The sequence below is a fragment of the Zonotrichia albicollis genome, chromosome 12 (assembly GCF_047830755.1).
Source record: "Zonotrichia albicollis isolate bZonAlb1 chromosome 12, bZonAlb1.hap1, whole genome shotgun sequence".
NCBI lineage: Eukaryota > Metazoa > Chordata > Aves > Passeriformes > Passerellidae > Zonotrichia > Zonotrichia albicollis.
Window position 1 is genome coordinate 10,404,410 of NC_133830.1, and position 13,715 is coordinate 10,418,124.

A 13,715-nucleotide genomic window follows, 5' to 3' on the forward strand; every position below is an offset into this window, starting at 1 on the left:
ATGCTCTTTCAAGAGAGCCCTGGATTCTCCACCAGCTGAGGCTGTGACCCCTCTTATGCCCTGATGAGAGAGCTCCTGGAGCCACAACCCCAAATCCATGGGTATTTTGCAAGGATTAGGCTCTCCACAGCAGCTACAAAGGAAAGGATGGATGCACTCCTTCCCTAGACACTGACTTGTCGAGCCTTGTGTTCCTGCTGTTGCATAGGTCAGCAGATGGCACTGCTACATTTAGACTTACAGGGTTTTTTTTCTTCTTAACGTGCAAATGTGTCTTTTTCTAGGAGAAATGCTGCATTGCTGTACTGCCTTCTCTTTGCTGTTTGACTGCTCCAAGTCCAGTGCTGCCCGGGCTGCTCACAGCCCCCTGGCAGAAGCTGCTGTTGGAAACTGGGTGATGGTGGGACAGGTTGGAACTGTGGACTCTGCAGGTCAGATTTGGACAAGTCTCTTCCAGGGCAAGTAGAAAGACTATTATTCTTAGATTGTACTCAGTTTCTTATTCTTAGATTATACTCAGTTTCTGCAGTGCTGGTTTCTTTTTCAGAATTACCATTTAATAAAGGTGTGCTGTAACAGTGGCAGAATCTTCAGCATTTCAGGGTGCTGAGATGACACATAGGAATGTCTGTGGTGTCTCTATTCCCTCTAGATCACATCTGATCTTCAAGCAGTGGAAATAAGGGGATGCTGAAGGGATAATAAGTACAGGTGAGCTGTCCCCTTAAGAGTGCCCCAGCCATTTTCACCCTGGGGTTATCCTGAGCTGCATGCAATATCTCTGCTGTGCGCTCCTTCTCCTGAAGCCCACCTTGGTGATAGCATCCACAGCATCCCTTAACAAGGAGCTTCACTGGCAAACAACCTGTTGTATGAAGAATTTACCCTTTTTTTCCTGGTTTTGAGCCTGGCTCCTCTTAGTTCCATTTGATGGTCTTGACGATATTTAGTGTTCAAGGCAGGGAGTGATCCCTCCCACTTTCTTCATGCCACTGACAGCTCTGTAGCCACTTGTCACTCCCCATAGCTGCTGAAGAAGCCAGAACACGTGGAAGAGAGAAGGGTGAGAAGCAAGGACAAGCTCAGACAGCAAGATGAGCAGCACAAAGCAGGGATCATGAGATGGTCTCAGCTCTCCACAGCCATGCCTTGAGGCAGGTTCTGCCCCATCCCAACAATGATGGGGTGGACAGGGAAGCAGGGGATGGGCCTGGGCAAAACAGGGCTGCTCATCATAATCCATGAGGGAGGATAAGAAGCCACTTTGCTGGAGGGGTTGCCAGGTTAGCCCACAGCATGGCTCAGAGCCAGAGCTGCTCAGAACATGAGGAGATGCCTGAAGATATTGGCAGGCATTCTAAGGAGGTAAAGACTGAGAGCAAAGAACAGGAATACCACAGGAGAGAATTAAACACATTTAGGCTTAATTGGAATGGGAAGACCCTGGAGGAATACCTGCTCTGGCAATGCCCAGGCTGGGGCTGGAACCAGAAGAAGCAGCTGCTTATCTGAGGCTGAGCTGGGAGCTGTCAGAGTCCAAGGAAGTTGGTAAGTAGCTATCAGTGAGCACCAAGAGCCCTTGAGGAGCAGGAACACTCCAAAGCAGCAGAGACAGTGCATTTGCAAGGAAGCCAGAGTCTCTCAATAAAATTTGTGTTCTTTCCACTTTATGGTCAAAGAGTTGCTTTCGCCCCAGAGAGCAGGGAGAGCCAGCTGCTCTAGAGAGCTGGAGCAGGTGTTGGGGAGAGTCAGGTGGCTCCAGACACAGCACACACAGCTTTTCTGCAGGGCTGTTGCAGCACTGTGATGTGATATGGGGGTTCAGAGTGGCCAGACTCACAGGAAGGTCCTTGTGGCTAAAGCAGAATTCCTGTAGATCCCATCTCCCACATGCTGTGGCATCCTGAGGGATAAGGATACTAACTGATCCTTTGTGTCCCAAGGGGAATTGCTCTGGAAGAAGCTGTTCAAGGGCCTTTGCTGTGCATTTCTGGCAGGGTGAGTGAAACCTGGGTGTTGCCCTAAGCTTTCTGGACATCTGCTTATGGGCTGTGGGAGCAGCACCCCAGGGAGATGCTGCGGTGTTCAGAAATCTAGAAAGCAGAACCAAGGATTTAAAAGAGGAGAGAGAGGCCTTGGGAAGAGACAGAACACATCTCCAGACATCAGAAGGGTGAATATAAAGGATGGTTTGATCCAAGACTGGGCAAAGGTATCATGCTAGGTGTGTGGGAAGAGACAAGACTGCATTTAAACAGCCCTACTGTGTCACTGCCACATGCCCAGGGAGACCTAGCAGCCCCACAGAACAAATAGCCAGCACTGCCCTGAAGCTTCTGTAGCTCTTAAAAACATCAAACACCATGACAGGCATGAAGTGCCAACAGCAAAGGGATACCCTCCAGCCCCTGGGATGGGGACATAGTGCTCTGCATAGCCAAGCACATCCAAAGATCCCTCAATTGCTTTGAAGGTCCTTGCTGACACTTGCACCACTTTCCTGTTTTAATTTGCAGGAGACAGGAGCAGGAAGGAGTACAGGAGCCAGAGGATTCTGTCAGGCTGTGCTGAAAGCAGCAGCAGCCACTGTAGCAGCAGGCAGAGCCCAGTCAGAAATGACCTCACCAAGCTGCTCATTTTCTTTGTGCATTTCCATTCCTGGCAAAAGCCCTGCCAAGGCAGAGAGTTCTCTGAGCAGGCCAGGCAGGAGCATCCAGCCCACAGGAGGAGCCCACTGTCACTGCAGCTGCTCATTAGGGCTGGGAGAGGAGGCTGAGCACAGGAGCAGGGACTGCTTTACAGGCACCCTGGGCAGATCTTAGAAAACACAAGGTGGGCATAAAAACATGCGCTGTGATTTCATAGATGATTACAGTTCTGAGCCAGGCTGCTGAAGGAAGGGAGGCAGGAGCTGTGATATTAAATGAAAGGCTGCACAGAGAACCATTGCTGAGCAGAAATAGTTTTAGGGTACCTGGAAGGCATCACTGTTTTTAATCCTTGCAAGAGATTTTTACAAGAAACAAGATGTTGCTTTGCTTTGTTTTGTTCTCCCTTGAGATGGGATTCAGATGCAATGCTGGAATACAGATTTCACCCAGCCTGGCATTTTGGGCAATCTCTTCTCAGAACTCTGGAGATGTTTAGAACTGGATTCTGATTTGAACCCCATTGCTCACATATGAGCTCAGAATGGGTTTGGAAGGAGCTTTGGTTTGGTGCCAGCCCCTACACACAGGGAAGAATGGAAGTTGGCAAATACAGTCAAAAAACCCCACAAAGACACCAGCTTAATGCAGCTACAAATTTAAGCTTGTCTTGGACTCTGAGACATTGAAAACAGTGTGTAAAATAACTCTAGTCTTGCTTGACAGAAGATGGAAATGGTGAAGGAAATGTCAAAAGCAACTTGGAACTGGAAGCCAGTTCTTTAGAAAGCAGTCAGAAAGAGAATTTGGAGGACAAACAGATGAATATTTGAATCTTATAACAGCAAGCAGGGACTGTGCTCGTGCCAGGGGATGGGCACTGAGCTCTGTGTCCCTCCAGCCCTGACTTCCCACTCATCCAGAGCAAGGGACTGTTTATGGCACACAATGCTGGTTTCCTCCTTGTCCATGAACCTTTACAGACTGGGAGGACTTCTGGATCCCATGGTTTGAATAACCCCAATGTGAGAACACCAATCCTCAGCAAAAAGCTGTGCTCAGACAAGCTGTGATGCCCTAGAACACATTACTTGATCAAAAGCTTACTAAAGTAGTACTAGATAGAAGACAGGCACTGGCAAGGCAGCATCCAGCTTTTGACAAAACCATGGATAAGCCAATGTTGACTGAAATTTCCCAAATCTCCACCTAAACTTCAATTTCCAACTCAAAGTGCTGATTCCAAGGCATCTGGTTATGGCATAAATTCCTCCTCACTGCCCTGTCTCCATGCAGCTGTTCTTTATTTTCTGCTCCTCTCCATCTCCCAACAGTGCTTGCAACAGCAATATTGTCTTGTTAATAGGAGGTCTTCTTGTCCAGAAGAATTAGCACTTGTAGAAGGGAGGAAGCTGGGCAGCATAAATGGGTCAAAGCTCAGGAAAATTATGATGCTGTCCTAGAAGCAAAGCCCATGTGTTGGGAGTGAGATGAGAGCAGGGAAGGAAAAACTGTCACAGACATCTTTTCATGAAAATCCTTTCCTTAGGATTTTTTCCTCCTGAGAAGCTGAGAGGCCTCAGGAACAAAATGTAAACATTGATTATCTGCTGCTGTGGAATGCAACAGGTGGATCTGTGATTGGCCCATGTTGGATGTTTATAATTAATGGCCAATCACAGTCAGCTGGCTCGGACAGAGAGTCTGAGACAGCTGTCTTTGTTATCATTGTTTTCCTTTCTATTCTTAGCTTAGCTAGCCTTCTGAGATGAAACCTTTTCTTCTATTCTTTTAGTATAGTTTTAATGTAATATATACATCATAAAATAATAAATCAAGCCTTCTGAAACATGGAGTCAAATCCTTGTCTCTTCCCTCATTCCGGGATCCCTGTGAACACTGTCACAAAAAACAAATTATGAAGTGAGTGGATAAAAGAGGAGGGGCTTCACTGGGTAATGGGGAAAGATGACACAGTAGATGGTCAGTAGAAAAAGCCAGTTAGGGAAAAAGAAGGAAGTAAAACCAGCTTCAGGATTTGGGATCTTCTTCCATCAAATTCCTGTAAGTATGGCATTAACTGGCATATGATACTAAACTGTCATTCTGGCCACTGGAAGCTTTTATCATCCTCTAATAGCCTGCTGCCCCTTCAGGCTCCTGATGTGTCACCCCAGCAGCTCTGCACCCCTGCCCCAACCTCCAGCTGCCTTCCAGCAAATCAGCGCCAGCAGCTGCCCAGAGGCGAGGCAGGACAGGAAGAGCAGGGGAAGAGGGATTATTTTGGCCTTTTTTCAAAGCAGGACAAGTGCTTAGTGTTAATATGCAGAATGTCTGTATATCTCAATTACACACCTCCCACAGGGGCCTATTACAGCTACCCTGGGCAGCCAACATGTGTCAGCAGAGCAAACATCCAAGGCTATCCCAGTGTACTCCAAAAATAAAAAGCAGGGAAAGCAGGACATGAGCCTGTCAACAGCTGCTTCTTTTCCCCCCTGCCCCTTCCCCATGTGGTTTTCAGGTCTAGCTGCCAGGCCTGTCCCTCAGCATTTTAACAAGTGTGTGAAATTGCAATCCCCCCTGTCCCTCCCTACATGGTGGAAATCGGGAAATTAGCATTGCCCCATCACAGCTTGTACAAGTTCATGTTACAATTCAATGTTGTTTTTATAAATGGTTGATTGGAGATTGGAAGATAGAAAAAAAATGGAGATTGGAAGGGAAGAAAAATGTTTTTCCAGGATAAGAATGATTTTTGGTGTACTGACTCCTCCCTGACACACATATTATTCCCACAGCCTGGGTACCTGAAAGGCAGAAAAAAATTAAATACATCCTTTAAAACATATAAATTTACCCTCAACAGAGATTTGTGCCCTGGAAGAGGCAAAAAATCTATGCAACCTGAACACTTCTGTACTTTTGTTATTAAGATCTATTTAAAGGTGCTCAGAAACAGCCGGAGTGGAGAACAACAGCAACATAAAGATGGATGAATTTGGCAAAGTGGATCATGGAATTGATGATCCACTTCACTTTTAGTAACACCTTTTAACTTCTAATCTTCCCCTGTCTACTGCCCCCTCACCCCATAGATATTTGCATGGTAGCACCAGGATATTCACTGAGCTGAAGCTCCTGGTGGAGTTTCACACAAATGCAAAAACTGAAGAGAAATACCTTGAATGAACAAACCGTGCACGGGAAAAAGGGAAAAGCCAATTCTAGTAATTCCTTGCCTGTGAATTTATTGGGAGCTACCCAGTGGAGCTCACAGCTTCTGCTGGGTTTTTGGCCAGCACTGTCCTTGCATTGCCAAGACTGGAGCCCTGCGGAAAGCTGAGCACAGAGGCACAGCTGCCACCCTTCCAGTGGCAAGGGGGTTAATGTGACAGGGATGCTGTGGCACAAAAGCCAGGCAATTGTGCGTCTCTTCTGTTTTCTACTTGATTTCCTGTGACTGAGCAAGGGAGAAAAAGCATTCAAAATTACTACAAATAAGTGCAAAACCATTTTGAAATGCCCAAAGAAAATCCTGGTTAGAGAGCAGCCTGTTGACTTTCTGTGGCCCAGAAATGGCTCCTGTCTTCACAGATGTTTTCCTGACATATTATGCCCCATATATTACTGCACCTTCTCCAAACTATCTTGCTCATCCTTTCACTGTTTGCTGTCATATCTTTCTATTTTCTGAGAACATTGTATTGTTATCATTAGACTGATGCTTATCCACTCTGTGCCTTCCTTTTTATCTTACCTAGCCTGACTGCATTTCCAACCACGCAGGAAAGTGTTTGTTGTTCTGAAGAAATTCTTTCTGGCTATAATATTTTGCACTTTCAGGTTTCTGGTTCTGATGGATAGAAAGTGTCTCTTTTTTGTCACTTGCCACATATGGAGCTCAGGCAGCAAAAAGAAGTGAGCTTCACTTTAGAGTAAAGCCCAAGGGTCAGATTTAGGCTGTTCAGTAGCTGACACTTCTGAGATGGCTTCATATATCCCTCTTCTTGTAATTCCAAAATCAAAGCATTTAACTCTTTTGAAAATCTGATTTATTCAAAGCATCTGATGGAGAGGCAGAAAAAGAGTTCTTAGTGTGACAGTCTCTGTAAGAAGAAGAAACCAGGTGATTTTACATTGCCATATTGCCTCAGTGGGGTTCCCTTCAGCTCACGTGGAACAGGAAAGCAGCAGGCTACTGCCAGACTTGGCACTGAATACTTTCTGAGCACCACAAAAGGAGCTGTATCATCCCACCTGAAGGAATCCACAGCTCCTAGAGGGATGGGAAGGTGTCCCCGGAAGGGTATGGCCATGAGGTGCCACCTCCTGTTGCCCAGCTTGGCTGCCACCAGACTGGTTCCTCACCATCATCTGTGTCTGTAAGCATCAACACAAACACCACAACATCTTCAGCCTTGTGTCAGTCAGGGGCAACTCAGTTTCAGAAAACGGTTTCCAGCCTGAAGATGTTACAATAGTCTTTCATGAGAGTGTGGAGATGTGCTTACATTACCCCAAACCTCATTATTTCCTCCATCAATTTCCCCTTTCTTGTATAAATTAGAGTGAATTACAGTATTCATTCAGAATAATGTATAGCCACAAATGGATTCACATCAGTCAGAAAGGATACGTTTATTCATGAACACTTGGGTGTTTATTTCAAGAATATTAGGGGGGATAAAGGAGCTTCAGAGATGCTGGTGCTGTTAAGTAGCTGGGAGTATTCCTTCTGGAAGTGTGCTTCAAGATTTTTTCAATGGCTCCTATTTATTACTCACACAATGGATTAGCAGAGCACTTCCACATGCTTCCTAACAATATTTGAATAAAGGAGTCCTTTTCCATTTAATGTGTCCCTCCCATCCATCCAAGCAGCAGAAACAAGACTGCACACCATGGATGGCCACTTGTACAAGCAGTAAATCAGAAACAATGTCTTACTCATTGCAAGAGCCATTCATGGAGGGAGCAGCATTTGAATTTGGCTGTGCTGACTATAGTTTGAACAGTTGTGAAACTGCAAGTAATCAACACTTTAATAAAACTCATAATCTGCTTGCAGATAGTCTGGCAAGGAGAAAACTGCTAAAGGAGCTAAATCATTTGCAGAAATCATTTTCAGTGGATAATTTGACCAACTCCAACATGATGGTATTCATGTGCAAAAGCTCTGAAAATCTTTTCTCAATGGACTGCAGAAAATGACTGTAGATTTCTTATGGCTATGGATCAGAACTGCTTTCAATGTTCATAAAGTAGAGACAGTATCTGCAGAAGACACCTGTCCAAAGGCACAATTTGTTTGTGCAAACCACGGAACTTTTTCAGTTCCCTGAAAGCTCCTGGCTTTGCAGTGCTGCAGCAGTGCTCTGCACAGGGTCTCTGAGCTTCAAGCATGCACTCAAAGTTTAGATGCCATGTGAGTATATAAATTTATTGCTATACTGAGTTAGATTCTGCCTGAAATCTGTAGCTGCATGAGGCTACACACAGCAGAGACTCTTGTTCAAAATACTTAGCTAATAGTTTACAGGGTGATTCAATAATTTAAGAGGATTAGGAGCTGGAAATGAAGCCTTGCAGCTATGCACTGCTTATTTAGTTCCACTCCAAATTTACAATTATCTGATGGTTGTTTGGTGGTCGAGGTGAACTGAGTTGCCACCTCCAGACTCTTTTGTAGGAGTCTGCTGTGTACGTATTACAGACATCACATCTCCATCACAAATGGCTGGGCAGTGTAGCAGCTGAAAAAATCCCGCAAGGACTGGCAGCCAAAACGTGATCCCTCTGCTAAAGCTCCACATGCAAAAGGCATGTGGGAGACAATTCTGTGGTGGGGGCCCAATGTGAGGGACCTGATAGGGACCCACAGGCCACCTTAAACACCCTTCAGTGTTGATGGATGGCAGTGTCAATGGATGGCAGTTACTGTCAATTTGTCAACTATTTAGGGATCTGAATGGGAAAAGACCTTTATCCCATTTGAATTGGCTAGGGCAATTGAGTCTCCCACTGTGGTATTTCCAACCTCCCTTGCAGCCTCTGCTCTGTGCATCAGAATTATTAGAATGCCCCATTTCAGTGAGTAAATTTTATTAACATGCATTACTATCACCTTGACCTTTAGTGCTTCTTCCCTTGATTGGCTTCCCATCCCAGAGCTGCTTCCAGGTGGGATGGCAGGGATGGATGGAAAGAGCAGGCAGCTCATCACAGCATCACCCCTGAGAGAGATCAGCAGGTTCTGCATCAGGAGAGAAACACTTACTGTCCCAGAGGTTATTCCCATCTGGAGCTGCCACCTACACAGGGAGCTGGGAGGAAGCGATGGATCCTTGTGATGGATCAGCAAAAGTGGAAGCAAAACTGATCTAATGCTTTTGCCTTAAGGAAATGCAAGTCTGCATTTCAGGCAAACAGCCAGACTGGGGTTGAATGAGAAGGCAAAACATGAACAGGGGCATTGCCCTGTTTCTGGGGAGATCATTCTCCTCTCAGGGAACAGAGCAGAAAACTTGGAAAACATTGTTTTAGCACTTGGAAATCCTCAAGGACATTGGTAGAGAGTGTCCAGACCTGGCCTCTAAGCAGGGGAGAACTTTGGGCAGTAACACTTGTGATGTCTTCTGTAAGAAGGTCTGGGATACAAAGGACTTGCATGGAGGATTAGGGAATAAACAGAGGGCAGAAGCAGCAAATTGACAATTTTTGGCACATCAGATGAGCCCAAAGTTGCATCCCAGGAGCTGTGTAGATACCCACCCTGGGATTCTCTATTTTTATTTCTTCTGCTGAAGAAGCACTGAATCTTTTTGTTTTCCTTTCCCTTGAAGAAAGGGAAAATAAGTTGAAATGGCTTCTTTTGAGGCATTTCCACCCACTGAATTTAGAAGAGTTGTATTAAAAAGACAATGAAAGGAAAATTCAATGAAGTAAAAATCCATTGAAATTCCATAGTTTTTTACATATGGAGGTTATCTGCAGAAGGTGAGCAGCTGTCTATAATCCCATGGCATGCACAGCTCCATTGCAATAAGACACAAGCCCAGCCCTACAGCAGCTTTGAATCCTCATGTTTTTGGACACTGGGGTGATCACTGCTTCCTGCTCCCCACCAGGTTTCTCCCCTCTGACCCTGCCCAGCCATCAAAGTGGTTTTCAAAGGATTTCCTTTCTACCACAAGGCCAGGGCTTTGGGGGCCACCTACCCAAACAAGGCTCCAGATTGGATCCAACCCCACCTTCCCATCTTTTCACCAGCTTAGGATGCCTCTGGGCCTTCTTTGCCTGCCTCCCTTTCTCATTCACTGCTCCCCAGAGGACAATAAGCACTTTAGAAACTGCTTTAGGGATTCTCCACAAGGATAAAACAAGGAAACCCAGAGACAACAACCTAATCAGCAAACAGCTGAGCCAAGGATAAATTCACATGGAAAGTCTGTGTTTGTTTATTACTAATGGGTAACAGAGATGATAACCTTTTAATCCAAAACCATAATGAAATATGCATATTTGTTAATGTGCAACTATAAAATGCAAATCTTGCAACACAATGGAGAAGGGCAAAGAAAGTACTCAGCACCAATACTAATTTATTCCTTCGGCTTCAGACATTTATTCAAATTGAGTTGTGTATGTAATATAAAGTCAAATGAATATGTAATTGTAATGTATATGTATAAACATTTTCATCTCAAATATGCAAACTGTTTATCATAATAGGAAGTAATACATATTTTGCCGAATAAAAGGTTACCTATTAAAATATTTTTACACTCTTCCCACCCCAAGCTTTTGTGCTCTCTGTAAAAGCTCTATTAACATAGAGACAATTTCTGATTTTCCCTTTTGAGTCACGCTACCCAAATTCAAAAGATTTAAAGTATTAACAAAGTAGAATCAGAAAGACTTTTACATGAAGATTTTCTCTCTCACTCTCCTCTTTTCCAAGCTACACAGAAATTGCTCTCCTAAATATCAATTTAAAACATTGACTAAAAAGCTGAGCAATTTTCCCCTTCTATTTCCAGCCCCCAAAGAAACAGCTTTCCCCTGTTGCTGTTGGAGTAACTGCATATTCATCTACATATTCATGCAGTGACAACCAAGCTTTATTGCTAGTCCTGGTCACCACTGCTTTCCTAAACTGTCTCTGGCAGTTTGGCAGCCTGAGAGCTAGAACCAGCTTAACACAATGTATGTGAGAAGATCTGAATCAGTTTGTGAATATGACAAATAGCGAAGGAATCAGGAAAATAAAGATTTTGAGACAAATCTTCTTTTCCTAAACTCACCTGAAATCAAATCTCTTCCTGCAAAGGAAAAGTTCAGGTGGATTTCCTTCGTTTTTTCTTGGTGGGACAATCATGCTCATGATTCATGAGCTATTGAGCCATGAGGAGTATTTCTGTCTGAAATTTAGCATGTATTAATTGTCTGAAACTTGAATGCATTCCCAGGAAGTCAACAATGTTTTTTCACTGGCTTCACTGAGCACTGGAACAGTGGAGTCAGGGCAGAGCACAAAGGATTTTGTAATCAACCTCCACCCATTGCTTCTTTCATCTCTCCTGACTGTGCTATTCCCTTTCCCACTGCTGCCATAACTCTGCTGCTTTTAGTCAGCCCTGCCTGGTGCATTCAGCATTTTCTTCTCTTGTCTTCCAAACAAAACATTTCCCACCTCTTTGTGTTTTCTGACTCTCCCGAGGACCAGAGCCATGTAGCAATAACCAGAAGAGAAGAGGAAATCCCATCATTATTTATAGCCTCAAATTCTATGAATTCAGGAGTTCTAGAGAAGCACAAAAAGTGCTGGTGGGTAACTGAAGCTGAGTAATTTTCCATTCTCTTTTGCATATACTCCTGAAAATTGAAGGAAAGATAATTTTGATGCAGGGCTATAGCATAGTCCCATGAAATCAGTACAGGGAGTGCACAGATTTTCTCTTTTCCCAGTGCCCTGAGCTAGACTAACACAGCCTTACAGCAACATGCCCAGGTTCATCCACTCCTGGCACGAAGGTCCCGCCAGGAGTCACCATCCCTCTTGCTAATGTGATTGATCCCTGCAGAGTAGTTTAAAAATTCCTTGCTGTAACCTCTCCAAACTCCAAAAAGATTTTGGCAGCACTCCCCAGGGCTGCCTAAGCCACTGCAGAGTCACAGACTTGGAGAGCAGTTACTAAAGTTCTTGAGAAAAGCAAAATGGATCCCTTTTCTCCCTAGCATTTATTTGCTCAAATAATTTACCAGGAAAGCAGCCAGAAAGCACCATGCTTAACCTGTTTCTCCCCACTTGCACCATCCACAGAGACAATGCTTTGCAGACAGCTTGTGCAGGAGAAGAGGTCTATTGGCTTTTGAGGAAGGAGGGTGAAGGAGCAAGGGAGAAAAGCCAGCAGGCCAAATGAGAAGCACTCCTCTAGAAGCCTTCCATCATTTAAGACTCATAAATCATGATGCAGATTAATGAGGAATTAATGCAGTGCAGAAATTACAGGGGATGAGGAGCTGTCGGTCAGCAGCAGGAATGCCCGTACATGAGACAAAGCAGAGAAAACCTCCAAAAAGAAAGAGGGCTCAGCAGCCTGGACCAGCTCTTTAATGAGGAAAGACTAAGAGGTCAGCATGGGAACAAGATAGTGTGTGGCTGCATCAGGGAGACAAGGGGCACTATTTAAAAATCCTGTCAAAAGACTCTCTGGACTGATTTGTATTAAAGCCTTATTCATATCTTCTAATGAAAAATCCTCCTGCATCGAATCATTATATATAAGCCTTAAAAGAGAGAGAGAGGGAGAGAGGGAGAACGTGTGTGCACAAGAGCAGAGGGGAGGATATCAAAGGGGTAGAGGTTAATTTCACTATGCACCTCCTCTGTTTGGGGGAAAAAATAACACAGGCAAGGAAAATAGCCTACTTTACCTCCTGTCCTTTCCCTGAGATCCTCCAGTGACATTATTTTAAGCATTTAACTTTCTGATAGCAGTTAGACTGGTCACATTTTCCCTCCATTTAGTGGCAGGTTTTGAGCGCATCATTTAGTACAGCAGTGGAAGTGATGGAGCATGGGCATGATAGATGACTCCCTTCCCTGCTGCTGGGGCTTTGGGGGCTAACAAGTATCTTACCACGTTGCTGGTTCAAGCTCTCTGCAAAGCAGGGCGTGCAAAGGTGGGGAGAGGGCAAAAACTGATCTTCCTTCTTATTATTTCACATTCAAGGGAGCTGACTACTGTCATCTTCTAAGATAAATTTTCTCTCCTCCTCTATGGAAAGTGTTCTCACTAGAAGTCCAAGCCAAGAAAGTGTAAATTGAGCCCCAATATCCCATCCATGCAGATTTGCAAAGGCAGTGACAGAAACTCGTGGGAGTGATTTTGGAGAACATGGCTGTTCCACAGCAGGTAGGGAGTCCTTATGCAAATACTGCAGTGGTACCTTCACTTACAGCTCCTGTTGGTCCCACTGCCCACAGGATGCCTGTAACCATAGCAATGGCTCTGGTGGAGGGTTCTCTTTGTGCACAGAGCAGGCAGTGGCAGCTGATGGTATCAGCACAGAGGATTATCCAGACAGGGCCACTGTGGCTGATGGGGAGAGCACACTCAGAGCCCAGGCAGATGGGAACCCATGACCCTGATGGTAAGCCAGGTAGAGAGCAGTGCTCAGACACCGTGGGGAAGGGCATGGGAGAGGAATGGGAAGGGAACAGAGGGTAAATGAGGATGGATATTTGTCGCAGACAACTTTTATGAAAAATCCTTTCCTTAAGATTTTTCCTCCTGAGAAGCTGAGAGGCCTCAGGAACAAAATGTAAACAATGATTATCTGCTGCTGTGGAATGCAACAGGTGGATCTGTGATTGGCCCATGTTAGATGTTTGTAAGTAATGGCCAATCACAGTCAGCTGGCTGAGACAGAGAGCTGAGCCACAAACCTTTGTTATCGTTCTTTCCTATTTTATTCTTAGTTAGCCTTCTGATTAAACTTTTTCTTCTATTCTTTTAGTATAGTTTTAATGTAATATATATTATAAAATAATAAATCAAG